At 48.8% G+C, this 22,761-nt stretch overlaps 42 non-coding genes across 42 annotated transcripts; all 42 read left to right on the forward strand.

Annotated features, from left to right (window-relative positions):
- The first annotated feature begins 25 nt into the window (after positions 1-25).
- On the forward strand, positions 26-107 carry Trnas-uga (transfer RNA serine (anticodon UGA)). The gene has a single exon. It is a non-coding gene; the product is annotated as a tRNA-Ser (tRNA).
- A 613-nt stretch (positions 108-720) lies between these two features.
- On the forward strand, positions 721-793 carry Trnaf-gaa (transfer RNA phenylalanine (anticodon GAA)). Its single transcript has one exon. It is a non-coding gene; the product is annotated as a tRNA-Phe (tRNA).
- Positions 794-1,332: 539 nt separating this feature from the next.
- Positions 1,333-1,405, forward strand: Trnak-uuu (transfer RNA lysine (anticodon UUU)). Its single transcript has one exon. It is a non-coding gene; the product is annotated as a tRNA-Lys (tRNA).
- A 138-nt stretch (positions 1,406-1,543) lies between these two features.
- Trnas-cga (transfer RNA serine (anticodon CGA)) lies at positions 1,544-1,625 on the forward strand. Its single transcript has one exon. It is a non-coding gene; the product is annotated as a tRNA-Ser (tRNA).
- A 571-nt stretch (positions 1,626-2,196) lies between these two features.
- Positions 2,197-2,278, forward strand: Trnas-uga (transfer RNA serine (anticodon UGA)). Its single transcript has one exon. It is a non-coding gene; the product is annotated as a tRNA-Ser (tRNA).
- Positions 2,279-2,891: 613 nt separating this feature from the next.
- Positions 2,892-2,964, forward strand: Trnaf-gaa (transfer RNA phenylalanine (anticodon GAA)). The gene has a single exon. It is a non-coding gene; the product is annotated as a tRNA-Phe (tRNA).
- A 539-nt stretch (positions 2,965-3,503) lies between these two features.
- On the forward strand, positions 3,504-3,576 carry Trnak-uuu (transfer RNA lysine (anticodon UUU)). Its single transcript has one exon. It is a non-coding gene; the product is annotated as a tRNA-Lys (tRNA).
- Positions 3,577-3,714: 138 nt separating this feature from the next.
- On the forward strand, positions 3,715-3,796 carry Trnas-cga (transfer RNA serine (anticodon CGA)). The gene has a single exon. It is a non-coding gene; the product is annotated as a tRNA-Ser (tRNA).
- A 571-nt stretch (positions 3,797-4,367) lies between these two features.
- Trnas-uga (transfer RNA serine (anticodon UGA)) lies at positions 4,368-4,449 on the forward strand. The gene has a single exon. It is a non-coding gene; the product is annotated as a tRNA-Ser (tRNA).
- A 613-nt stretch (positions 4,450-5,062) lies between these two features.
- Trnaf-gaa (transfer RNA phenylalanine (anticodon GAA)) lies at positions 5,063-5,135 on the forward strand. Its single transcript has one exon. It is a non-coding gene; the product is annotated as a tRNA-Phe (tRNA).
- Positions 5,136-5,674: 539 nt separating this feature from the next.
- Trnak-uuu (transfer RNA lysine (anticodon UUU)) lies at positions 5,675-5,747 on the forward strand. The gene has a single exon. It is a non-coding gene; the product is annotated as a tRNA-Lys (tRNA).
- Positions 5,748-5,885: 138 nt separating this feature from the next.
- On the forward strand, positions 5,886-5,967 carry Trnas-cga (transfer RNA serine (anticodon CGA)). The gene has a single exon. It is a non-coding gene; the product is annotated as a tRNA-Ser (tRNA).
- Positions 5,968-6,538: 571 nt separating this feature from the next.
- Positions 6,539-6,620, forward strand: Trnas-uga (transfer RNA serine (anticodon UGA)). Its single transcript has one exon. It is a non-coding gene; the product is annotated as a tRNA-Ser (tRNA).
- Positions 6,621-7,233: 613 nt separating this feature from the next.
- Trnaf-gaa (transfer RNA phenylalanine (anticodon GAA)) lies at positions 7,234-7,306 on the forward strand. Its single transcript has one exon. It is a non-coding gene; the product is annotated as a tRNA-Phe (tRNA).
- Positions 7,307-7,845: 539 nt separating this feature from the next.
- Trnak-uuu (transfer RNA lysine (anticodon UUU)) lies at positions 7,846-7,918 on the forward strand. The gene has a single exon. It is a non-coding gene; the product is annotated as a tRNA-Lys (tRNA).
- A 138-nt stretch (positions 7,919-8,056) lies between these two features.
- On the forward strand, positions 8,057-8,138 carry Trnas-cga (transfer RNA serine (anticodon CGA)). Its single transcript has one exon. It is a non-coding gene; the product is annotated as a tRNA-Ser (tRNA).
- Positions 8,139-8,709: 571 nt separating this feature from the next.
- Positions 8,710-8,791, forward strand: Trnas-uga (transfer RNA serine (anticodon UGA)). The gene has a single exon. It is a non-coding gene; the product is annotated as a tRNA-Ser (tRNA).
- Positions 8,792-9,404: 613 nt separating this feature from the next.
- Trnaf-gaa (transfer RNA phenylalanine (anticodon GAA)) lies at positions 9,405-9,477 on the forward strand. The gene has a single exon. It is a non-coding gene; the product is annotated as a tRNA-Phe (tRNA).
- Positions 9,478-10,016: 539 nt separating this feature from the next.
- Positions 10,017-10,089, forward strand: Trnak-uuu (transfer RNA lysine (anticodon UUU)). The gene has a single exon. It is a non-coding gene; the product is annotated as a tRNA-Lys (tRNA).
- A 138-nt stretch (positions 10,090-10,227) lies between these two features.
- Positions 10,228-10,309, forward strand: Trnas-cga (transfer RNA serine (anticodon CGA)). The gene has a single exon. It is a non-coding gene; the product is annotated as a tRNA-Ser (tRNA).
- A 571-nt stretch (positions 10,310-10,880) lies between these two features.
- Trnas-uga (transfer RNA serine (anticodon UGA)) lies at positions 10,881-10,962 on the forward strand. The gene has a single exon. It is a non-coding gene; the product is annotated as a tRNA-Ser (tRNA).
- A 613-nt stretch (positions 10,963-11,575) lies between these two features.
- On the forward strand, positions 11,576-11,648 carry Trnaf-gaa (transfer RNA phenylalanine (anticodon GAA)). Its single transcript has one exon. It is a non-coding gene; the product is annotated as a tRNA-Phe (tRNA).
- A 539-nt stretch (positions 11,649-12,187) lies between these two features.
- On the forward strand, positions 12,188-12,260 carry Trnak-uuu (transfer RNA lysine (anticodon UUU)). The gene has a single exon. It is a non-coding gene; the product is annotated as a tRNA-Lys (tRNA).
- Positions 12,261-12,398: 138 nt separating this feature from the next.
- On the forward strand, positions 12,399-12,480 carry Trnas-uga (transfer RNA serine (anticodon UGA)). Its single transcript has one exon. It is a non-coding gene; the product is annotated as a tRNA-Ser (tRNA).
- A 572-nt stretch (positions 12,481-13,052) lies between these two features.
- On the forward strand, positions 13,053-13,134 carry Trnas-uga (transfer RNA serine (anticodon UGA)). The gene has a single exon. It is a non-coding gene; the product is annotated as a tRNA-Ser (tRNA).
- A 613-nt stretch (positions 13,135-13,747) lies between these two features.
- Trnaf-gaa (transfer RNA phenylalanine (anticodon GAA)) lies at positions 13,748-13,820 on the forward strand. The gene has a single exon. It is a non-coding gene; the product is annotated as a tRNA-Phe (tRNA).
- Positions 13,821-14,359: 539 nt separating this feature from the next.
- Positions 14,360-14,432, forward strand: Trnak-uuu (transfer RNA lysine (anticodon UUU)). Its single transcript has one exon. It is a non-coding gene; the product is annotated as a tRNA-Lys (tRNA).
- Positions 14,433-14,570: 138 nt separating this feature from the next.
- Trnas-cga (transfer RNA serine (anticodon CGA)) lies at positions 14,571-14,652 on the forward strand. The gene has a single exon. It is a non-coding gene; the product is annotated as a tRNA-Ser (tRNA).
- Positions 14,653-15,223: 571 nt separating this feature from the next.
- On the forward strand, positions 15,224-15,305 carry Trnas-uga (transfer RNA serine (anticodon UGA)). Its single transcript has one exon. It is a non-coding gene; the product is annotated as a tRNA-Ser (tRNA).
- A 613-nt stretch (positions 15,306-15,918) lies between these two features.
- On the forward strand, positions 15,919-15,991 carry Trnaf-gaa (transfer RNA phenylalanine (anticodon GAA)). The gene has a single exon. It is a non-coding gene; the product is annotated as a tRNA-Phe (tRNA).
- A 539-nt stretch (positions 15,992-16,530) lies between these two features.
- On the forward strand, positions 16,531-16,603 carry Trnak-uuu (transfer RNA lysine (anticodon UUU)). Its single transcript has one exon. It is a non-coding gene; the product is annotated as a tRNA-Lys (tRNA).
- Positions 16,604-16,741: 138 nt separating this feature from the next.
- On the forward strand, positions 16,742-16,823 carry Trnas-cga (transfer RNA serine (anticodon CGA)). Its single transcript has one exon. It is a non-coding gene; the product is annotated as a tRNA-Ser (tRNA).
- A 571-nt stretch (positions 16,824-17,394) lies between these two features.
- Positions 17,395-17,476, forward strand: Trnas-uga (transfer RNA serine (anticodon UGA)). Its single transcript has one exon. It is a non-coding gene; the product is annotated as a tRNA-Ser (tRNA).
- Positions 17,477-18,089: 613 nt separating this feature from the next.
- Positions 18,090-18,162, forward strand: Trnaf-gaa (transfer RNA phenylalanine (anticodon GAA)). Its single transcript has one exon. It is a non-coding gene; the product is annotated as a tRNA-Phe (tRNA).
- A 539-nt stretch (positions 18,163-18,701) lies between these two features.
- Positions 18,702-18,774, forward strand: Trnak-uuu (transfer RNA lysine (anticodon UUU)). Its single transcript has one exon. It is a non-coding gene; the product is annotated as a tRNA-Lys (tRNA).
- Positions 18,775-18,912: 138 nt separating this feature from the next.
- Trnas-cga (transfer RNA serine (anticodon CGA)) lies at positions 18,913-18,994 on the forward strand. Its single transcript has one exon. It is a non-coding gene; the product is annotated as a tRNA-Ser (tRNA).
- Positions 18,995-19,565: 571 nt separating this feature from the next.
- Trnas-uga (transfer RNA serine (anticodon UGA)) lies at positions 19,566-19,647 on the forward strand. Its single transcript has one exon. It is a non-coding gene; the product is annotated as a tRNA-Ser (tRNA).
- Positions 19,648-20,260: 613 nt separating this feature from the next.
- Positions 20,261-20,333, forward strand: Trnaf-gaa (transfer RNA phenylalanine (anticodon GAA)). The gene has a single exon. It is a non-coding gene; the product is annotated as a tRNA-Phe (tRNA).
- Positions 20,334-20,872: 539 nt separating this feature from the next.
- Positions 20,873-20,945, forward strand: Trnak-uuu (transfer RNA lysine (anticodon UUU)). The gene has a single exon. It is a non-coding gene; the product is annotated as a tRNA-Lys (tRNA).
- A 138-nt stretch (positions 20,946-21,083) lies between these two features.
- On the forward strand, positions 21,084-21,165 carry Trnas-cga (transfer RNA serine (anticodon CGA)). The gene has a single exon. It is a non-coding gene; the product is annotated as a tRNA-Ser (tRNA).
- Positions 21,166-21,736: 571 nt separating this feature from the next.
- Trnas-uga (transfer RNA serine (anticodon UGA)) lies at positions 21,737-21,818 on the forward strand. The gene has a single exon. It is a non-coding gene; the product is annotated as a tRNA-Ser (tRNA).
- A 613-nt stretch (positions 21,819-22,431) lies between these two features.
- Trnaf-gaa (transfer RNA phenylalanine (anticodon GAA)) lies at positions 22,432-22,504 on the forward strand. Its single transcript has one exon. It is a non-coding gene; the product is annotated as a tRNA-Phe (tRNA).
- Positions 22,505-22,761: the final 257 nt, after the last annotated feature.

A 22,761-nucleotide genomic window follows, 5' to 3' on the forward strand; every position in this document is an offset into this window, starting at 1 on the left:
TTGTCGGGAGTCGCTTCCGCCACCGGCAGTCGTGGCCGAGTGGTTAAGGCGTCTGACTTGAAATCAGATTCCCTCTGGGAGCGTAGGTTCGAGTCCTGCCGACTGCGAAAATTTTCTCGCTCTCAAAAGGCGGACGTTGCTAGGATGCACCTAGCAGTTGCGTCACTACTAAACACGTGGGTCACCAGCAATGTGCAGTGTTATTTGATCGAGGGCGCAGCGTTACAGTCGCCCCCAGAAGCCGCAGCTCATCTCCTAGTCTCACAGCCGTCCACCAGGTGTTAGTACAAGTGTCGCCTCACTGGGCAGTGCAGATGTGTCCATTTTAGCTTGCAGACGATGACGTGTAGCAATTTATGAGCTAACGCAAGTCGAATGTTTTACCGTGTGTATCTGCTAGATACTGCCTCTCATATGGTGGAGAGGCTCACTCCTTCTTGTGTCTCGTTCTCTGCACACGAGTTGCCCCTGGCATCGATATAGCACGTGTTTTCTAGCGTCAGCGTGGCGTCACGTCAAGTCAGCGAATTCAATATCACACGAATCGAGTCGACATGTTTGCTTGTTACGATGACGGAAGCTGAAGAAATGTGTGTGGAACTTCACTGCATCGGCTGCTCGCCCTTCAGCGTCCCTATGTCTTATCAGACGAAGGTGACTGTGAAATTGGCAACGAGGCACAAATTAACGAACACATGCAAATGGCAACCTTCGACGTCAGCCGAAATAGCTCAGTTGGGAGAGCGTTAGACTGAAGATCTAAAGGTCCCTGGTTCGATCCCGGGTTTCGGCAGGTATTCGTTTTCATGCGACGCCAATGGAATTACTCTGCGTTTGTGATAATGCAACTACCGCTGACAACAAAACTGACCCTCTCCTGTAGCTGTTCTGGTTGTCTATTGCATGCCATAAGAGGAACTTACTAGACAACTAACTCCCTTAGAAGCAAAAGAATTAAAAATATCCTACCGACTGCATTCCCTTTTCTGTGTCAGGTGGTGAAGAACATCTTCAACGGAACCGTGAAATGAGCGAAAGCGTGGGAAACATTGCATTCGAAATGCTTGTGAATTTTCCAATTGCCCAGTGAGTGTCGACAAAACACGTAAATTCTCTGCTCCAACGTATGAGACGTAACAACTGGTACAATTTGTTGTTGCATCGTGTGTCAGCAGTCTTCGATAGTGTGTTACGGGCTTAGCGCGATAAGTTTGTAGACAGCATTTGGGCGACGTTTTATTAGTAACGGCCCCATGCAGCGATTGAACAACAGTAAAGGACATGAGTCAATGTATAGTTGTGCATCGTGGGAGGTTTTGCAGCCTTGTGTGAGCCCGGATAGCTCAGTCGGTAGAGCATTAGGCTTTTAACCTAAGGGTCCAGGGTTCAAGTCCCTGTCCGGGCGGAAATTTTAATACTTTGGTAGCGATTCGTCTGGTAGCGGTGGAAACGCTACGGAAAATAATGCAGCTACGCCGTTTTCTGACACCACAGTGTTTTAAACGGTAGCAGTTGCATGTGTCGAGAGAACACCGCGCTAACGGCAGTCGTGGCCGAATGGTTAAGGCGTCTGACTCGAAATCAGATTCCCTCTGGGAGCGTAGGTTCGAATCCTACCGGCTGCGTGCGATTTTGCGTAAAGAGGAGCAAACGTTTTCGCACACATGTGACATGCGTGGGCGAATGCGGGTGCAACCAGTGATGCCATTCTCAACAAGACGAAAATTTCCGTTTTAAGAATACTGAGTTTTCGCGACGACAGCTACTTACTGTGCCTTTCGGTTCACCTCGCACTGACGCTGGGACTGCAGAAAGCCGTCGCTGAGATGGTGAGTACACAGATGTGCTCGAAAGTGTTGGACAGAGCGGACATTTCATTTTCTTTTTATGAATCGCAATTTCAATCATTCGAGTGCGGCAAAAGCAGTGGTGCAGCGTTTTTTTTTCTTTTCTTAAGATCTCGCAGCTGCTTGGAGGTATGTCCATCGTTTTAAGACGACAGAAAACTAGCGTCAGCGGTGCGTCAGTGGGAAGTCGGTGAAGTCGCCATTGGAGCCATAAGTCAGTGGGAAATTAGTACACTTTCGTAACGGCTAATGGAAACCCTACAGCAAAGAGTGAGGCCACGCCGTTTTCTGCCATCAGATTGCTTCTAAAGATGGCGGCTTCACTTGTCGGGAGTCGCTTCCGCCACCGGCAGTCGTGGCCGAGTGGTTAAGGCGTCTGACTTGAAATCAGATTCCCTCTGGGAGCGTAGGTTCGAGTCCTGCCGACTGCGAAAATTTTCTCGCTCTCAAAAGGCGGACGTTGCTAGGATGCACCTAGCAGTTGCGTCACTACTAAACACGTGGGTCACCAGCAATGTGCAGTGTTATTTGATCGAGGGCGCAGCGTTACAGTCGCCCCCAGAAGCCGCAGCTCATCTCCTAGTCTCACAGCCGTCCACCAGGTGTTAGTACAAGTGTCGCCTCACTGGGCAGTGCAGATGTGTCCATTTTAGCTTGCAGACGATGACGTGTAGCAATTTATGAGCTAACGCAAGTCGAATGTTTTACCGTGTGTATCTGCTAGATACTGCCTCTCATATGGTGGAGAGGCTCACTCCTTCTTGTGTCTCGTTCTCTGCACACGAGTTGCCCCTGGCATCGATATAGCACGTGTTTTCTAGCGTCAGCGTGGCGTCACGTCAAGTCAGCGAATTCAATATCACACGAATCGAGTCGACATGTTTGCTTGTTACGATGACGGAAGCTGAAGAAATGTGTGTGGAACTTCACTGCATCGGCTGCTCGCCCTTCAGCGTCCCTATGTCTTATCAGACGAAGGTGACTGTGAAATTGGCAACGAGGCACAAATTAACGAACACATGCAAATGGCAACCTTCGACGTCAGCCGAAATAGCTCAGTTGGGAGAGCGTTAGACTGAAGATCTAAAGGTCCCTGGTTCGATCCCGGGTTTCGGCAGGTATTCGTTTTCATGCGACGCCAATGGAATTACTCTGCGTTTGTGATAATGCAACTACCGCTGACAACAAAACTGACCCTCTCCTGTAGCTGTTCTGGTTGTCTATTGCATGCCATAAGAGGAACTTACTAGACAACTAACTCCCTTAGAAGCAAAAGAATTAAAAATATCCTACCGACTGCATTCCCTTTTCTGTGTCAGGTGGTGAAGAACATCTTCAACGGAACCGTGAAATGAGCGAAAGCGTGGGAAACATTGCATTCGAAATGCTTGTGAATTTTCCAATTGCCCAGTGAGTGTCGACAAAACACGTAAATTCTCTGCTCCAACGTATGAGACGTAACAACTGGTACAATTTGTTGTTGCATCGTGTGTCAGCAGTCTTCGATAGTGTGTTACGGGCTTAGCGCGATAAGTTTGTAGACAGCATTTGGGCGACGTTTTATTAGTAACGGCCCCATGCAGCGATTGAACAACAGTAAAGGACATGAGTCAATGTATAGTTGTGCATCGTGGGAGGTTTTGCAGCCTTGTGTGAGCCCGGATAGCTCAGTCGGTAGAGCATTAGGCTTTTAACCTAAGGGTCCAGGGTTCAAGTCCCTGTCCGGGCGGAAATTTTAATACTTTGGTAGCGATTCGTCTGGTAGCGGTGGAAACGCTACGGAAAATAATGCAGCTACGCCGTTTTCTGACACCACAGTGTTTTAAACGGTAGCAGTTGCATGTGTCGAGAGAACACCGCGCTAACGGCAGTCGTGGCCGAATGGTTAAGGCGTCTGACTCGAAATCAGATTCCCTCTGGGAGCGTAGGTTCGAATCCTACCGGCTGCGTGCGATTTTGCGTAAAGAGGAGCAAACGTTTTCGCACACATGTGACATGCGTGGGCGAATGCGGGTGCAACCAGTGATGCCATTCTCAACAAGACGAAAATTTCCGTTTTAAGAATACTGAGTTTTCGCGACGACAGCTACTTACTGTGCCTTTCGGTTCACCTCGCACTGACGCTGGGACTGCAGAAAGCCGTCGCTGAGATGGTGAGTACACAGATGTGCTCGAAAGTGTTGGACAGAGCGGACATTTCATTTTCTTTTTATGAATCGCAATTTCAATCATTCGAGTGCGGCAAAAGCAGTGGTGCAGCGTTTTTTTTTCTTTTCTTAAGATCTCGCAGCTGCTTGGAGGTATGTCCATCGTTTTAAGACGACAGAAAACTAGCGTCAGCGGTGCGTCAGTGGGAAGTCGGTGAAGTCGCCATTGGAGCCATAAGTCAGTGGGAAATTAGTACACTTTCGTAACGGCTAATGGAAACCCTACAGCAAAGAGTGAGGCCACGCCGTTTTCTGCCATCAGATTGCTTCTAAAGATGGCGGCTTCACTTGTCGGGAGTCGCTTCCGCCACCGGCAGTCGTGGCCGAGTGGTTAAGGCGTCTGACTTGAAATCAGATTCCCTCTGGGAGCGTAGGTTCGAGTCCTGCCGACTGCGAAAATTTTCTCGCTCTCAAAAGGCGGACGTTGCTAGGATGCACCTAGCAGTTGCGTCACTACTAAACACGTGGGTCACCAGCAATGTGCAGTGTTATTTGATCGAGGGCGCAGCGTTACAGTCGCCCCCAGAAGCCGCAGCTCATCTCCTAGTCTCACAGCCGTCCACCAGGTGTTAGTACAAGTGTCGCCTCACTGGGCAGTGCAGATGTGTCCATTTTAGCTTGCAGACGATGACGTGTAGCAATTTATGAGCTAACGCAAGTCGAATGTTTTACCGTGTGTATCTGCTAGATACTGCCTCTCATATGGTGGAGAGGCTCACTCCTTCTTGTGTCTCGTTCTCTGCACACGAGTTGCCCCTGGCATCGATATAGCACGTGTTTTCTAGCGTCAGCGTGGCGTCACGTCAAGTCAGCGAATTCAATATCACACGAATCGAGTCGACATGTTTGCTTGTTACGATGACGGAAGCTGAAGAAATGTGTGTGGAACTTCACTGCATCGGCTGCTCGCCCTTCAGCGTCCCTATGTCTTATCAGACGAAGGTGACTGTGAAATTGGCAACGAGGCACAAATTAACGAACACATGCAAATGGCAACCTTCGACGTCAGCCGAAATAGCTCAGTTGGGAGAGCGTTAGACTGAAGATCTAAAGGTCCCTGGTTCGATCCCGGGTTTCGGCAGGTATTCGTTTTCATGCGACGCCAATGGAATTACTCTGCGTTTGTGATAATGCAACTACCGCTGACAACAAAACTGACCCTCTCCTGTAGCTGTTCTGGTTGTCTATTGCATGCCATAAGAGGAACTTACTAGACAACTAACTCCCTTAGAAGCAAAAGAATTAAAAATATCCTACCGACTGCATTCCCTTTTCTGTGTCAGGTGGTGAAGAACATCTTCAACGGAACCGTGAAATGAGCGAAAGCGTGGGAAACATTGCATTCGAAATGCTTGTGAATTTTCCAATTGCCCAGTGAGTGTCGACAAAACACGTAAATTCTCTGCTCCAACGTATGAGACGTAACAACTGGTACAATTTGTTGTTGCATCGTGTGTCAGCAGTCTTCGATAGTGTGTTACGGGCTTAGCGCGATAAGTTTGTAGACAGCATTTGGGCGACGTTTTATTAGTAACGGCCCCATGCAGCGATTGAACAACAGTAAAGGACATGAGTCAATGTATAGTTGTGCATCGTGGGAGGTTTTGCAGCCTTGTGTGAGCCCGGATAGCTCAGTCGGTAGAGCATTAGGCTTTTAACCTAAGGGTCCAGGGTTCAAGTCCCTGTCCGGGCGGAAATTTTAATACTTTGGTAGCGATTCGTCTGGTAGCGGTGGAAACGCTACGGAAAATAATGCAGCTACGCCGTTTTCTGACACCACAGTGTTTTAAACGGTAGCAGTTGCATGTGTCGAGAGAACACCGCGCTAACGGCAGTCGTGGCCGAATGGTTAAGGCGTCTGACTCGAAATCAGATTCCCTCTGGGAGCGTAGGTTCGAATCCTACCGGCTGCGTGCGATTTTGCGTAAAGAGGAGCAAACGTTTTCGCACACATGTGACATGCGTGGGCGAATGCGGGTGCAACCAGTGATGCCATTCTCAACAAGACGAAAATTTCCGTTTTAAGAATACTGAGTTTTCGCGACGACAGCTACTTACTGTGCCTTTCGGTTCACCTCGCACTGACGCTGGGACTGCAGAAAGCCGTCGCTGAGATGGTGAGTACACAGATGTGCTCGAAAGTGTTGGACAGAGCGGACATTTCATTTTCTTTTTATGAATCGCAATTTCAATCATTCGAGTGCGGCAAAAGCAGTGGTGCAGCGTTTTTTTTTCTTTTCTTAAGATCTCGCAGCTGCTTGGAGGTATGTCCATCGTTTTAAGACGACAGAAAACTAGCGTCAGCGGTGCGTCAGTGGGAAGTCGGTGAAGTCGCCATTGGAGCCATAAGTCAGTGGGAAATTAGTACACTTTCGTAACGGCTAATGGAAACCCTACAGCAAAGAGTGAGGCCACGCCGTTTTCTGCCATCAGATTGCTTCTAAAGATGGCGGCTTCACTTGTCGGGAGTCGCTTCCGCCACCGGCAGTCGTGGCCGAGTGGTTAAGGCGTCTGACTTGAAATCAGATTCCCTCTGGGAGCGTAGGTTCGAGTCCTGCCGACTGCGAAAATTTTCTCGCTCTCAAAAGGCGGACGTTGCTAGGATGCACCTAGCAGTTGCGTCACTACTAAACACGTGGGTCACCAGCAATGTGCAGTGTTATTTGATCGAGGGCGCAGCGTTACAGTCGCCCCCAGAAGCCGCAGCTCATCTCCTAGTCTCACAGCCGTCCACCAGGTGTTAGTACAAGTGTCGCCTCACTGGGCAGTGCAGATGTGTCCATTTTAGCTTGCAGACGATGACGTGTAGCAATTTATGAGCTAACGCAAGTCGAATGTTTTACCGTGTGTATCTGCTAGATACTGCCTCTCATATGGTGGAGAGGCTCACTCCTTCTTGTGTCTCGTTCTCTGCACACGAGTTGCCCCTGGCATCGATATAGCACGTGTTTTCTAGCGTCAGCGTGGCGTCACGTCAAGTCAGCGAATTCAATATCACACGAATCGAGTCGACATGTTTGCTTGTTACGATGACGGAAGCTGAAGAAATGTGTGTGGAACTTCACTGCATCGGCTGCTCGCCCTTCAGCGTCCCTATGTCTTATCAGACGAAGGTGACTGTGAAATTGGCAACGAGGCACAAATTAACGAACACATGCAAATGGCAACCTTCGACGTCAGCCGAAATAGCTCAGTTGGGAGAGCGTTAGACTGAAGATCTAAAGGTCCCTGGTTCGATCCCGGGTTTCGGCAGGTATTCGTTTTCATGCGTCGCCAATGGAATTACTCTGCGTTTGTGATAATGCAACTACCGCTGACAACAAAACTGACCCTCTCCTGTAGCTGTTCTGGTTGTCTATTGCATGCCATAAGAGGAACTTACTAGACAACTAACTCCCTTAGAAGCAAAAGAATTAAAAATATCCTACCGACTGCATTCCCTTTTCTGTGTCAGGTGGTGAAGAACATCTTCAACGGAACCGTGAAATGAGCGAAAGCGTGGGAAACATTGCATTCGAAATGCTTGTGAATTTTCCAATTGCCCAGTGAGTGTCGACAAAACACGTAAATTCTCTGCTCCAACGTATGAGACGTAACAACTGGTACAATTTGTTGTTGCATCGTGTGTCAGCAGTCTTCGATAGTGTGTTACGGGCTTAGCGCGATAAGTTTGTAGACAGCATTTGGGCGACGTTTTATTAGTAACGGCCCCATGCAGCGATTGAACAACAGTAAAGGACATGAGTCAATGTATAGTTGTGCATCGTGGGAGGTTTTGCAGCCTTGTGTGAGCCCGGATAGCTCAGTCGGTAGAGCATTAGGCTTTTAACCTAAGGGTCCAGGGTTCAAGTCCCTGTCCGGGCGGAAATTTTAATACTTTGGTAGCGATTCGTCTGGTAGCGGTGGAAACGCTACGGAAAATAATGCAGCTACGCCGTTTTCTGACACCACAGTGTTTTAAACGGTAGCAGTTGCATGTGTCGAGAGAACACCGCGCTAACGGCAGTCGTGGCCGAGTGGTTAAGGCGTCTGACTCGAAATCAGATTCCCTCTGGGAGCGTAGGTTCGAATCCTACCGGCTGCGTGCGATTTTGCGTAAAGAGGAGCAAACGTTTTCGCACACATGTGACATGCGTGGGCGAATGCGGGTGCAACCAGTGATGCCATTCTCAACAAGACGAAAATTTCCGTTTTAAGAATACTGAGTTTTCGCGACGACAGCTACTTACTGTGCCTTTCGGTTCACCTCGCACTGACGCTGGGACTGCAGAAAGCCGTCGCTGAGATGGTGAGTACACAGATGTGCTCGAAAGTGTTGGACAGAGCGGACATTTCATTTTCTTTTTATGAATCGCAATTTCAATCATTCGAGTGCGGCAAAAGCAGTGGTGCAGCGTTTTTTTTTCTTTTCTTAAGATCTCGCAGCTGCTTGGAGGTATGTCCATCGTTTTAAGACGACAGAAAACTAGCGTCAGCGGTGCGTCAGTGGGAAGTCGGTGAAGTCGCCATTGGAGCCATAAGTCAGTGGGAAATTAGTACACTTTCGTAACGGCTAATGGAAACCCTACAGCAAAGAGTGAGGCCACGCCGTTTTCTGCCATCAGATTGCTTCTAAAGATGGCGGCTTCACTTGTCGGGAGTCGCTTCCGCCACCGGCAGTCGTGGCCGAGTGGTTAAGGCGTCTGACTTGAAATCAGATTCCCTCTGGGAGCGTAGGTTCGAGTCCTGCCGACTGCGAAAATTTTCTCGCTCTCAAAAGGCGGACGTTGCTAGGATGCACCTAGCAGTTGCGTCACTACTAAACACGTGGGTCACCAGCAATGTGCAGTGTTATTTGATCGAGGGCGCAGCGTTACAGTCGCCCCCAGAAGCCGCAGCTCATCTCCTAGTCTCACAGCCGTCCACCAGGTGTTAGTACAAGTGTCGCCTCACTGGGCAGTGCAGATGTGTCCATTTTAGCTTGCAGACGATGACGTGTAGCAATTTATGAGCTAACGCAAGTCGAATGTTTTACCGTGTGTATCTGCTAGATACTGCCTCTCATATGGTGGAGAGGCTCACTCCTTCTTGTGTCTCGTTCTCTGCACACGAGTTGCCCCTGGCATCGATATAGCACGTGTTTTCTAGCGTCAGCGTGGCGTCACGTCAAGTCAGCGAATTCAATATCACACGAATCGAGTCGACATGTTTGCTTGTTACGATGACGGAAGCTGAAGAAATGTGTGTGGAACTTCACTGCATCGGCTGCTCGCCCTTCAGCGTCCCTATGTCTTATCAGACGAAGGTGACTGTGAAATTGGCAACGAGGCACAAATTAACGAACACATGCAAATGGCAACCTTCGACGTCAGCCGAAATAGCTCAGTTGGGAGAGCGTTAGACTGAAGATCTAAAGGTCCCTGGTTCGATCCCGGGTTTCGGCAGGTATTCGTTTTCATGCGACGCCAATGGAATTACTCTGCGTTTGTGATAATGCAACTACCGCTGACAACAAAACTGACCCTCTCCTGTAGCTGTTCTGGTTGTCTATTGCATGCCATAAGAGGAACTTACTAGACAACTAACTCCCTTAGAAGCAAAAGAATTAAAAATATCCTACCGACTGCATTCCCTTTTCTGTGTCAGGTGGTGAAGAACATCTTCAACGGAACCGTGAAATGAGCGAAAGCGTGGGAAACATTGCATTCGAAATGCTTGTGAATTTTCCAATTGCCCAGTGAGTGTCGACAAAACACGTAAATTCTCTGCTCCAACGTATGAGACGTAACAACTGGTACAATTTGTTGTTGCATCGTGTGTCAGCAGTCTTCGATAGTGTGTTACGGGCTTAGCGCGATAAGTTTGTAGACAGCATTTGGGCGACGTTTTATTAGTAACGGCCCCATGCAGCGATTGAACAACAGTAAAGGACATGAGTCAATGTATAGTTGTGCATCGTGGGAGGTTTTGCAGCCTTGTGTGAGCCCGGATAGCTCAGTCGGTAGAGCATTAGGCTTTTAACCTAAGGGTCCAGGGTTCAAGTCCCTGTCCGGGCGGAAATTTTAATACTTTGGTAGCGATTCGTCTGGTAGCGGTGGAAACGCTACGGAAAATAATGCAGCTACGCCGTTTTCTGACACCACAGTGTTTTAAACGGTAGCAGTTGCATGTGTCGAGAGAACACCGCGCTAACGGCAGTCGTGGCCGAGTGGTTAAGGCGTCTGACTCGAAATCAGATTCCCTCTGGGAGCGTAGGTTCGAATCCTACCGGCTGCGTGCGATTTTGCGTAAAGAGGAGCAAACGTTTTCGCACACATGTGACATGCGTGGGCGAATGCGGGTGCAACCAGTGATGCCATTCTCAACAAGACGAAAATTTCCGTTTTAAGAATACTGAGTTTTCGCGACGACAGCTACTTACTGTGCCTTTCGGTTCACCTCGCACTGACGCTGGGACTGCAGAAAGCCGTCGCTGAGATGGTGAGTACACAGATGTGCTCGAAAGTGTTGGACAGAGCGGACATTTCATTTTCTTTTTATGAATCGCAATTTCAATCATTCGAGTGCGGCAAAAGCAGTGGTGCAGCGTTTTTTTTTCTTTTCTTAAGATCTCGCAGCTGCTTGGAGGTATGTCCATCGTTTTAAGACGACAGAAAACTAGCGTCAGCGGTGCGTCAGTGGGAAGTCGGTGAAGTCGCCATTGGAGCCATAAGTCAGTGGGAAATTAGTACACTTTCGTAACGGCTAATGGAAACCCTACAGCAAAGAGTGAGGCCACGCCGTTTTCTGCCATCAGATTGCTTCTAAAGATGGCGGCTTCACTTGTCGGGAGTCGCTTCCGCCACCGGCAGTCGTGGCCGAGTGGTTAAGGCGTCTGACTTGAAATCAGATTCCCTCTGGGAGCGTAGGTTCGAGTCCTGCCGACTGCGAAAATTTTCTCGCTCTCAAAAGGCGGACGTTGCTAGGATGCACCTAGCAGTTGCGTCACTACTAAACACGTGGGTCACCAGCAATGTGCAGTGTTATTTGATCGAGGGCGCAGCGTTACAGTCGCCCCCAGAAGCCGCAGCTCATCTCCTAGTCTCACAGCCGTCCACCAGGTGTTAGTACAAGTGTCGCCTCACTGGGCAGTGCAGATGTGTCCATTTTAGCTTGCAGACGATGACGTGTAGCAATTTATGAGCTAACGCAAGTCGAATGTTTTACCGTGTGTATCTGCTAGATACTGCCTCTCATATGGTGGAGAGGCTCACTCCTTCTTGTGTCTCGTTCTCTGCACACGAGTTGCCCCTGGCATCGATATAGCACGTGTTTTCTAGCGTCAGCGTGGCGTCACGTCAAGTCAGCGAATTCAATATCACACGAATCGAGTCGACATGTTTGCTTGTTACGATGACGGAAGCTGAAGAAATGTGTGTGGAACTTCACTGCATCGGCTGCTCGCCCTTCAGCGTCCCTATGTCTTATCAGACGAAGGTGACTGTGAAATTGGCAACGAGGCACAAATTAACGAACACATGCAAATGGCAACCTTCGACGTCAGCCGAAATAGCTCAGTTGGGAGAGCGTTAGACTGAAGATCTAAAGGTCCCTGGTTCGATCCCGGGTTTCGGCAGGTATTCGTTTTCATGCGACGCCAATGGAATTACTCTGCGTTTGTGATAATGCAACTACCGCTGACAACAAAACTGACCCTCTCCTGTAGCTCTTCTGGTTGTCTATTGCATGCCATAAGAGGAACTTACTAGACAACTAACTCCCTTAGAAGCAAAAGAATTAAAAATATCCTACCGACTGCATTCCCTTTTCTGTGTCAGGTGGTGAAGAACGTCTTCAACGGAACCGTGAAATGAGCGAAAGCGTGGGAAACATTGCATTCGAAATGCTTGTGAATTTTCCAATTGCCCAGTGAGTGTCGACAAAACACGTAAATTCTCTGCTCCAACGTATGAGACGTAACAACTGGTACAATTTGTTGTTGCATCGTGTGTCAGCAGTCTTCGATAGTGTGTTACGGGCTTAGCGCGATAAGTTTGTAGACAGCATTTGGGCGACGTTTTATTAGTAACGGCCCCATGCAGCGATTGAACAACAGTAAAGGACATGAGTCAATGTATAGTTGTGCATCGTGGGAGGTTTTGCAGCCTTGTGTGAGCCCGGATAGCTCAGTCGGTAGAGCATTAGGCTTTTAACCTAAGGGTCCAGGGTTCAAGTCCCTGTCCGGGCGGAAATTTTAATACTTTGGTAGCGATTCGTCTGGTAGCGGTGGAAACGCTACGGAAAATAATGCAGCTACGCCGTTTTCTGACACCACAGTGTTTTAAACGGTAGCAGTTGCATGTGTCGAGAGAACACCGCGCTAACGGCAGTCGTGGCCGAGTGGTTAAGGCGTCTGACTTGAAATCAGATTCCCTCTGGGAGCGTAGGTTCGAATCCTACCGGCTGCGTGCGATTTTGCGTAAAGAGGAGCAAACGTTTTCGCACACATGTGACATGCGTGGGCGAATGCGGGTGCAACCAGTGATGCCATTCTCAACAAGACGAAAATTTCCGTTTTAAGAATACTGAGTTTTCGCGACGACAGCTACTTACTGTGCCTTTCGGTTCACCTCGCACTGACGCTGGGACTGCAGAAAGCCGTCGCTGAGATGGTGAGTACACAGATGTGCTCGAAAGTGTTGGACAGAGCGGACATTTCATTTTCTTTTTATGAATCGCAATTTCAATCATTCGAGTGCGGCAAAAGCAGTGGTGCAGCGTTTTTTTTTTCTTTTCTTAAGATCTCGCAGCTGCTTGGAGGTATGTCCATCGTTTTAAGACGACAGAAAACTAGCGTCAGCGGTGCGTCAGTGGGAAGTCGGTGAAGTCGCCATTGGAGCCATAAGTCAGTGGGAAATTAGTACACTTTCGTAACGGCTAATGGAAACCCTACAGCAAAGAGTGAGGCCACGCCGTTTTCTGCCATCAGATTGCTTCTAAAGATGGCGGCTTCACTTGTCGGGAGTCGCTTCCGCCACCGGCAGTCGTGGCCGAGTGGTTAAGGCGTCTGACTTGAAATCAGATTCCCTCTGGGAGCGTAGGTTCGAGTCCTGCCGACTGCGAAAATTTTCTCGCTCTCAAAAGGCGGACGTTGCTAGGATGCACCTAGCAGTTGCGTCACTACTAAACACGTGGGTCACCAGCAATGTGCAGTGTTATTTGATCGAGGGCGCAGCGTTACAGTCGCCCCCAGAAGCCGCAGCTCATCTCCTAGTCTCACAGCCGTCCACCAGGTGTTAGTACAAGTGTCGCCTCACTGGGCAGTGCAGATGTGTCCATTTTAGCTTGCAGACGATGACGTGTAGCAATTTATGAGCTAACGCAAGTCGAATGTTTTACCGTGTGTATCTGCTAGATACTGCCTCTCATATGGTGGAGAGGCTCACTCCTTCTTGTGTCTCGTTCTCTGCACACGAGTTGCCCCTGGCATCGATATAGCACGTGTTTTCTAGCGTCAGCGTGGCGTCACGTCAAGTCAGCGAATTCAATATCACACGAATCGAGTCGACATGTTTGCTTGTTACGATGACGGAAGCTGAAGAAATGTGTGTGGAACTTCACTGCATCGGCTGCTCGCCCTTCAGCGTCCCTATGTCTTATCAGACGAAGGTGACTGTGAAATTGGCAACGAGGCACAAATTAACGAACACATGCAAATGGCAACCTTCGACGTCAGCCGAAATAGCTCAGTTGGGAGAGCGTTAGACTGAAGATCTAAAGGTCCCTGGTTCGATCCCGGGTTTCGGCAGGTATTCGTTTTCATGCGACGCCAATGGAATTACTCTGCGTTTGTGATAATGCAACTACCGCTGACAACAAAACTGACCCTCTCCTGTAGCTCTTCTGGTTGTCTATTGCATGCCATAAGAGGAACTTACTAGACAACTAACTCCCTTAGAAGCAAAAGAATTAAAAATATCCTACCGACTGCATTCCCTTTTCTGTGTCAGGTGGTGAAGAACATCTTCAACGGAACCGTGAAATGAGCGAAAGCGTGGGAAACATTGCATTCGAAATGCTTGTGAATTTTCCAATTGCCCAGTGAGTGTCGACAAAACACGTAAATTCTCTGCTCCAACGTATGAGACGTAACAACTGGTACAATTTGTTGTTGCATCGTGTGTCAGCAGTCTTCGATAGTGTGTTACGGGCTTAGCGCGATAAGTTTGTAGACAGCATTTGGGCGACGTTTTATTAGTAACGGCCCCATGCAGCGATTGAACAACAGTAAAGGACATGAGTCAATGTATAGTTGTGCATCGTGGGAGGTTTTGCAGCCTTGTGTGAGCCCGGATAGCTCAGTCGGTAGAGCATTAGGCTTTTAACCTAAGGGTCCAGGGTTCAAGTCCCTGTCCGGGCGGAAATTTTAATACTTTGGTAGCGATTCGTCTGGTAGCGGTGGAAACGCTACGGAAAATAATGCAGCTACGCCGTTTTCTGACACCACAGTGTTTTAAACGGTAGCAGTTGCATGTGTCGAGAGAACACCGCGCTAACGGCAGTCGTGGCCGAATGGTTAAGGCGTCTGACTCGAAATCAGATTCCCTCTGGGAGCGTAGGTTCGAATCCTACCGGCTGCGTGCGATTTTGCGTAAAGAGGAGCAAACGTTTTCGCACACATGTGACATGCGTGGGCGAATGCGGGTGCAACCAGTGATGCCATTCTCAACAAGACGAAAATTTCCGTTTTAAGAATACTGAGTTTTCGCGACGACAGCTACTTACTGTGCCTTTCGGTTCACCTCGCACTGACGCTGGGACTGCAGAAAGCCGTCGCTGAGATGGTGAGTACACAGATGTGCTCGAAAGTGTTGGACAGAGCGGACATTTCATTTTCTTTTTATGAATCGCAATTTCAATCATTCGAGTGCGGCAAAAGCAGTGGTGCAGCGTTTTTTTTTCTTTTCTTAAGATCTCGCAGCTGCTTGGAGGTATGTCCATCGTTTTAAGACGACAGAAAACTAGCGTCAGCGGTGCGTCAGTGGGAAGTCGGTGAAGTCGCCATTGGAGCCATAAGTCAGTGGGAAATTAGTACACTTTCGTAACGGCTAATGGAAACCCTACAGCAAAGAGTGAGGCCACGCCGTTTTCTGCCATCAGATTGCTTCTAAAGATGGCGGCTTCACTTGTCGGGAGTCGCTTCCGCCACCGGCAGTCGTGGCCGAGTGGTTAAGGCGTCTGACTTGAAATCAGATTCCCTCTGGGAGCGTAGGTTCGAGTCCTGCCGACTGCGAAAATTTTCTCGCTCTCAAAAGGCGGACGTTGCTAGGATGCACCTAGCAGTTGCGTCACTACTAAACACGTGGGTCACCAGCAATGTGCAGTGTTATTTGATCGAGGGCGCAGCGTTACAGTCGCCCCCAGAAGCCGCAGCTCATCTCCTAGTCTCACAGCCGTCCACCAGGTGTTAGTACAAGTGTCGCCTCACTGGGCAGTGCAGATGTGTCCATTTTAGCTTGCAGACGATGACGTGTAGCAATTTATGAGCTAACGCAAGTCGAATGTTTTACCGTGTGTATCTGCTAGATACTGCCTCTCATATGGTGGAGAGGCTCACTCCTTCTTGTGTCTCGTTCTCTGCACACGAGTTGCCCCTGGCATCGATATAGCACGTGTTTTCTAGCGTCAGCGTGGCGTCACGTCAAGTCAGCGAATTCAATATCACACGAATCGAGTCGACATGTTTGCTTGTTACGATGACGGAAGCTGAAGAAATGTGTGTGGAACTTCACTGCATCGGCTGCTCGCCCTTCAGCGTCCCTATGTCTTATCAGACGAAGGTGACTGTGAAATTGGCAACGAGGCACAAATTAACGAACACATGCAAATGGCAACCTTCGACGTCAGCCGAAATAGCTCAGTTGGGAGAGCGTTAGACTGAAGATCTAAAGGTCCCTGGTTCGATCCCGGGTTTCGGCAGGTATTCGTTTTCATGCGACGCCAATGGAATTACTCTGCGTTTGTGATAATGCAACTACCGCTGACAACAAAACTGACCCTCTCCTGTAGCTGTTCTGGTTGTCTATTGCATGCCATAAGAGGAACTTACTAGACAACTAACTCCCTTAGAAGCAAAAGAATTAAAAATATCCTACCGACTGCATTCCCTTTTCTGTGTCAGGTGGTGAAGAACATCTTCAACGGAACCGTGAAATGAGCGAAAGCGTGGGAAACATTGCATTCGAAATGCTTGTGAATTTTCCAATTGCCCAGTGAGTGTCGACAAAACACGTAAATTCTCTGCTCCAACGTATGAGACGTAACAACTGGTACAATTTGTTGTTGCATCGTGTGTCAGCAGTCTTCGATAGTGTGTTACGGGCTTAGCGCGATAAGTTTGTAGACAGCATTTGGGCGACGTTTTATTAGTAACGGCCCCATGCAGCGATTGAACAACAGTAAAGGACATGAGTCAATGTATAGTTGTGCATCGTGGGAGGTTTTGCAGCCTTGTGTGAGCCCGGATAGCTCAGTCGGTAGAGCATTAGGCTTTTAACCTAAGGGTCCAGGGTTCAAGTCCCTGTCCGGGCGGAAATTTTAATACTTTGGTAGCGATTCGTCTGGTAGCGGTGGAAACGCTACGGAAAATAATGCAGCTACGCCGTTTTCTGACACCACAGTGTTTTAAACGGTAGCAGTTGCATGTGTCGAGAGAACACCGCGCTAACGGCAGTCGTGGCCGAGTGGTTAAGGCGTCTGACTCGAAATCAGATTCCCTCTGGGAGCGTAGGTTCGAATCCTACCGGCTGCGTGCGATTTTGCGTAAAGAGGAGCAAACGTTTTCGCACACATGTGACATGCGTGGGCGAATGCGGGTGCAACCAGTGATGCCATTCTCAACAAGACGAAAATTTCCGTTTTAAGAATACTGAGTTTTCGCGACGACAGCTACTTACTGTGCCTTTCGGTTCACCTCGCACTGACGCTGGGACTGCAGAAAGCCGTCGCTGAGATGGTGAGTACACAGATGTGCTCGAAAGTGTTGGACAGAGCGGACATTTCATTTTCTTTTTATGAATCGCAATTTCAATCATTCGAGTGCGGCAAAAGCAGTGGTGCAGCGTTTTTTTTTCTTTTCTTAAGATCTCGCAGCTGCTTGGAGGTATGTCCATCGTTTTAAGACGACAGAAAACTAGCGTCAGCGGTGCGTCAGTGGGAAGTCGGTGAAGTCGCCATTGGAGCCATAAGTCAGTGGGAAATTAGTACACTTTCGTAACGGCTAATGGAAACCCTACAGCAAAGAGTGAGGCCACGCCGTTTTCTGCCATCAGATTGCTTCTAAAGATGGCGGCTTCACTTGTCGGGAGTCGCTTCCGCCACCGGCAGTCGTGGCCGAGTGGTTAAGGCGTCTGACTTGAAATCAGATTCCCTCTGGGAGCGTAGGTTCGAGTCCTGCCGACTGCGAAAATTTTCTCGCTCTCAAAAGGCGGACGTTGCTAGGATGCACCTAGCAGTTGCGTCACTACTAAACACGTGGGTCACCAGCAATGTGCAGTGTTATTTGATCGAGGGCGCAGCGTTACAGTCGCCCCCAGAAGCCGCAGCTCATCTCCTAGTCTCACAGCCGTCCACCAGGTGTTAGTACAAGTGTCGCCTCACTGGGCAGTGCAGATGTGTCCATTTTAGCTTGCAGACGATGACGTGTAGCAATTTATGAGCTAACGCAAGTCGAATGTTTTACCGTGTGTATCTGCTAGATACTGCCTCTCATATGGTGGAGAGGCTCACTCCTTCTTGTGTCTCGTTCTCTGCACACGAGTTGCCCCTGGCATCGATATAGCACGTGTTTTCTAGCGTCAGCGTGGCGTCACGTCAAGTCAGCGAATTCAATATCACACGAATCGAGTCGACATGTTTGCTTGTTACGATGACGGAAGCTGAAGAAATGTGTGTGGAACTTCACTGCATCGGCTGCTCGCCCTTCAGCGTCCCTATGTCTTATCAGACGAAGGTGACTGTGAAATTGGCAACGAGGCACAAATTAACGAACACATGCAAATGGCAACCTTCGACGTCAGCCGAAATAGCTCAGTTGGGAGAGCGTTAGACTGAAGATCTAAAGGTCCCTGGTTCGATCCCGGGTTTCGGCAGGTATTCGTTTTCATGCGACGCCAATGGAATTACTCTGCGTTTGTGATAATGCAACTACCGCTGACAACAAAACTGACCCTCTCCTGTAGCTGTTCTGGTTGTCTATTGCATGCCATAAGAGGAACTTACTAGACAACTAACTCCCTTAGAAGCAAAAGAATTAAAAATATCCTACCGACTGCATTCCCTTTTCTGTGTCAGGTGGTGAAGAACATCTTCAACGGAACCGTGAAATGAGCGAAAGCGTGGGAAACATTGCATTCGAAATGCTTGTGAATTTTCCAATTGCCCAGTGAGTGTCGACAAAACACGTAAATTCTCTGCTCCAACGTATGAGACGTAACAACTGGTACAATTTGTTGTTGCATCGTGTGTCAGCAGTCTTCGATAGTGTGTTACGGGCTTAGCGCGATAAGTTTGTAGACAGCATTTGGGCGACGTTTTATTAGTAACGGCCCCATGCAGCGATTGAACAACAGTAAAGGACATGAGTCAATGTATAGTTGTGCATCGTGGGAGGTTTTGCAGCCTTGTGTGAGCCCGGATAGCTCAGTCGGTAGAGCATTAGGCTTTTAACCTAAGGGTCCAGGGTTCAAGTCCCTGTCCGGGCGGAAATTTTAATACTTTGGTAGCGATTCGTCTGGTAGCGGTGGAAACGCTACGGAAAATAATGCAGCTACGCCGTTTTCTGACACCACAGTGTTTTAAACGGTAGCAGTTGCATGTGTCGAGAGAACACCGCGCTAACGGCAGTCGTGGCCGAGTGGTTAAGGCGTCTGACTCGAAATCAGATTCCCTCTGGGAGCGTAGGTTCGAATCCTACCGGCTGCGTGCGATTTTGCGTAAAGAGGAGCAAACGTTTTCGCACACATGTGACATGCGTGGGCGAATGCGGGTGCAACCAGTGATGCCATTCTCAACAAGACGAAAATTTCCGTTTTAAGAATACTGAGTTTTCGCGACGACAGCTACTTACTGTGCCTTTCGGTTCACCTCGCACTGACGCTGGGACTGCAGAAAGCCGTCGCTGAGATGGTGAGTACACAGATGTGCTCGAAAGTGTTGGACAGAGCGGACATTTCATTTTCTTTTTATGAATCGCAATTTCAATCATTCGAGTGCGGCAAAAGCAGTGGTGCAGCGTTTTTTTTTCTTTTCTTAAGATCTCGCAGCTGCTTGGAGGTATGTCCATCGTTTTAAGACGACAGAAAACTAGCGTCAGCGGTGCGTCAGTGGGAAGTCGGTGAAGTCGCCATTGGAGCCATAAGTCAGTGGGAAATTAGTACACTTTCGTAACGGCTAATGGAAACCCTACAGCAAAGAGTGAGGCCACGCCGTTTTCTGCCATCAGATTGCTTCTAAAGATGGCGGCTTCACTTGTCGGGAGTCGCTTCCGCCACCGGCAGTCGTGGCCGAGTGGTTAAGGCGTCTGACTTGAAATCAGATTCCCTCTGGGAGCGTAGGTTCGAGTCCTGCCGACTGCGAAAATTTTCTCGCTCTCAAAAGGCGGACGTTGCTAGGATGCACCTAGCAGTTGCGTCACTACTAAACACGTGGGTCACCAGCAATGTGCAGTGTTATTTGATCGAGGGCGCAGCGTTACAGTCGCCCCCAGAAGCCGCAGCTCATCTCCTAGTCTCACAGCCGTCCACCAGGTGTTAGTACAAGTGTCGCCTCACTGGGCAGTGCAGATGTGTCCATTTTAGCTTGCAGACGATGACGTGTAGCAATTTATGAGCTAACGCAAGTCGAATGTTTTACCGTGTGTATCTGCTAGATACTGCCTCTCATATGGTGGAGAGGCTCACTCCTTCTTGTGTCTCGTTCTCTGCACACGAGTTGCCCCTGGCATCGATATAGCACGTGTTTTCTAGCGTCAGCGTGGCGTCACGTCAAGTCAGCGAATTCAATATCACACGAATCGAGTCGACATGTTTGCTTGTTACGATGACGGAAGCTGAAGAAATGTGTGTGGAACTTCACTGCATCGGCTGCTCGCCCTTCAGCGTCCCTATGTCTTATCAGACGAAGGTGACTGTGAAATTGGCAACGAGGCACAAATTAACGAACACATGCAAATGGCAACCTTCGACGTCAGCCGAAATAGCTCAGTTGGGAGAGCGTTAGACTGAAGATCTAAAGGTCCCTGGTTCGATCCCGGGTTTCGGCAGGTATTCGTTTTCATGCGACGCCAATGGAATTACTCTGCGTTTGTGATAATGCAACTACCGCTGACAACAAAACTGACCCTCTCCTGTAGCTGTTCTGGTTGTCTATTGCATGCCATAAGAGGAACTTACTAGACAACTAACTCCCTTAGAAGCAAAAGAATTAAAAATATCCTACCGACTGCATTCCCTTTTCTGTGTCAGGTGGTGAAGAACATCTTCAACGGAACCGTGAAATGAGCGAAAGCGTGGGAAACATTGCATTCGAAATGCTTGTGAATTTTCCAATTGCCCAGTGAGTGTCGACAAAACACGTAAATTCTCTGCTCCAACGTATGAGACGTAACAACTGGTACAATTTGTTGTTGCATCGTGTGTCAGCAGTCTTCGATAGTGTGTTACGGGCTTAGCGCGATAAGTTTGTAGACAGCATTTGGGCGACGTTTTATTAGTAACGGCCCCATGCAGCGATTGAACAACAGTAAAGGACATGAGTCAATGTATAGTTGTGCATCGTGGGAGGTTTTGCAGCCTTGTGTGAGCCCGGATAGCTCAGTCGGTAGAGCATTAGGCTTTTAACCTAAGGGTCCAGGGTTCAAGTCCCTGTCCGGGCGGAAATTTTAATACTTTGGTAGCGATTCGTCTGGTAGCGGTGGAAACGCTACGGAAAATAATGCAGCTACGCCGTTTTCTGACACCACAGTGTTTTAAACGGTAGCAGTTGCATGTGTCGAGAGAACACCGCGCTAACGGCAGTCGTGGCCGAGTGGTTAAGGCGTCTGACTCGAAATCAGATTCCCTCTGGGAGCGTAGGTTCGAATCCTACCGGCTGCGTGCGATTTTGCGTAAAGAGGAGCAAACGTTTTCGCACACATGTGACATGCGTGGGCGAATGCGGGTGCAACCAGTGATGCCATTCTCAACAAGACGAAAATTTCCGTTTTAAGAATACTGAGTTTTCGCGACGACAGCTACTTACTGTGCCTTTCGGTTCACCTCGCACTGACGCTGGGACTGCAGAAAGCCGTCGCTGAGATGGTGAGTACACAGATGTGCTCGAAAGTGTTGGACAGAGCGGACATTTCATTTTCTTTTTATGAATCGCAATTTCAATCATTCGAGTGCGGCAAAAGCAGTGGTGCAGCGTTTTTTTTTCTTTTCTTAAGATCTCGCAGCTGCTTGGAGGTATGTCCATCGTTTTAAGACGACAGAAAACTAGCGTCAGCGGTGCGTCAGTGGGAAGTCGGTGAAGTCGCCATTGGAGCCATAAGTCAGTGGGAAATTAGTACACTTTCGTAACGGCTAATGGAAACCCTACAGCAAAGAGTGAGGCCACGCCGTTTTCTGCCATCAGATTGCTTCTAAAGATGGCGGCTTCACTTGTCGGGAGTCGCTTCCGCCACCGGCAGTCGTGGCCGAGTGGTTAAGGCGTCTGACTTGAAATCAGATTCCCTCTGGGAGCGTAGGTTCGAGTCCTGCCGACTGCGAAAATTTTCTCGCTCTCAAAAGGCGGACGTTGCTAGGATGCACCTAGCAGTTGCGTCACTACTAAACACGTGGGTCACCAGCAATGTGCAGTGTTATTTGATCGAGGGCGCAGCGTTACAGTCGCCCCCAGAAGCCGCAGCTCATCTCCTAGTCTCACAGCCGTCCACCAGGTGTTAGTACAAGTGTCGCCTCACTGGGCAGTGCAGATGTGTCCATTTTAGCTTGCAGACGATGACGTGTAGCAATTTATGAGCTAACGCAAGTCGAATGTTTTACCGTGTGTATCTGCTAGATACTGCCTCTCATATGGTGGAGAGGCTCACTCCTTCTTGTGTCTCGTTCTCTGCACACGAGTTGCCCCTGGCATCGATATAGCACGTGTTTTCTAGCGTCAGCGTGGCGTCACGTCAAGTCAGCGAATTCAATATCACACGAATCGAGTCGACATGTTTGCTTGTTACGATGACGGAAGCTGAAGAAATGTGTGTGGAACTTCACTGCATCGGCTGCTCGCCCTTCAGCGTCCCTATGTCTTATCAGACGAAGGTGACTGTGAAATTGGCAACGAGGCACAAATTAACGAACACATGCAAATGGCAACCTTCGACGTCAGCCGAAATAGCTCAGTTGGGAGAGCGTTAGACTGAAGATCTAAAGGTCCCTGGTTCGATCCCGGGTTTCGGCAGGTATTCGTTTTCATGCGACGCCAATGGAATTACTCTGCGTTTGTGATAATGCAACTACCGCTGACAACAAAACTGACCCTCTCCTGTAGCTGTTCTGGTTGTCTATTGCATGCCATAAGAGGAACTTACTAGACAACTAACTCCCTTAGAAGCAAAAGAATTAAAAATATCCTACCGACTGCATTCCCTTTTCTGTGTCAGGTGGTGAAGAACATCTTCAACGGAACCGTGAAATGAGCGAAAGCGTGGGAAACAT

The sequence above is a fragment of the Schistocerca cancellata genome, unplaced genomic scaffold, assembly GCF_023864275.1.
Source record: "Schistocerca cancellata isolate TAMUIC-IGC-003103 unplaced genomic scaffold, iqSchCanc2.1 HiC_scaffold_594, whole genome shotgun sequence".
In the NCBI taxonomy this organism is placed as follows: domain Eukaryota; kingdom Metazoa; phylum Arthropoda; class Insecta; order Orthoptera; family Acrididae; genus Schistocerca; species Schistocerca cancellata.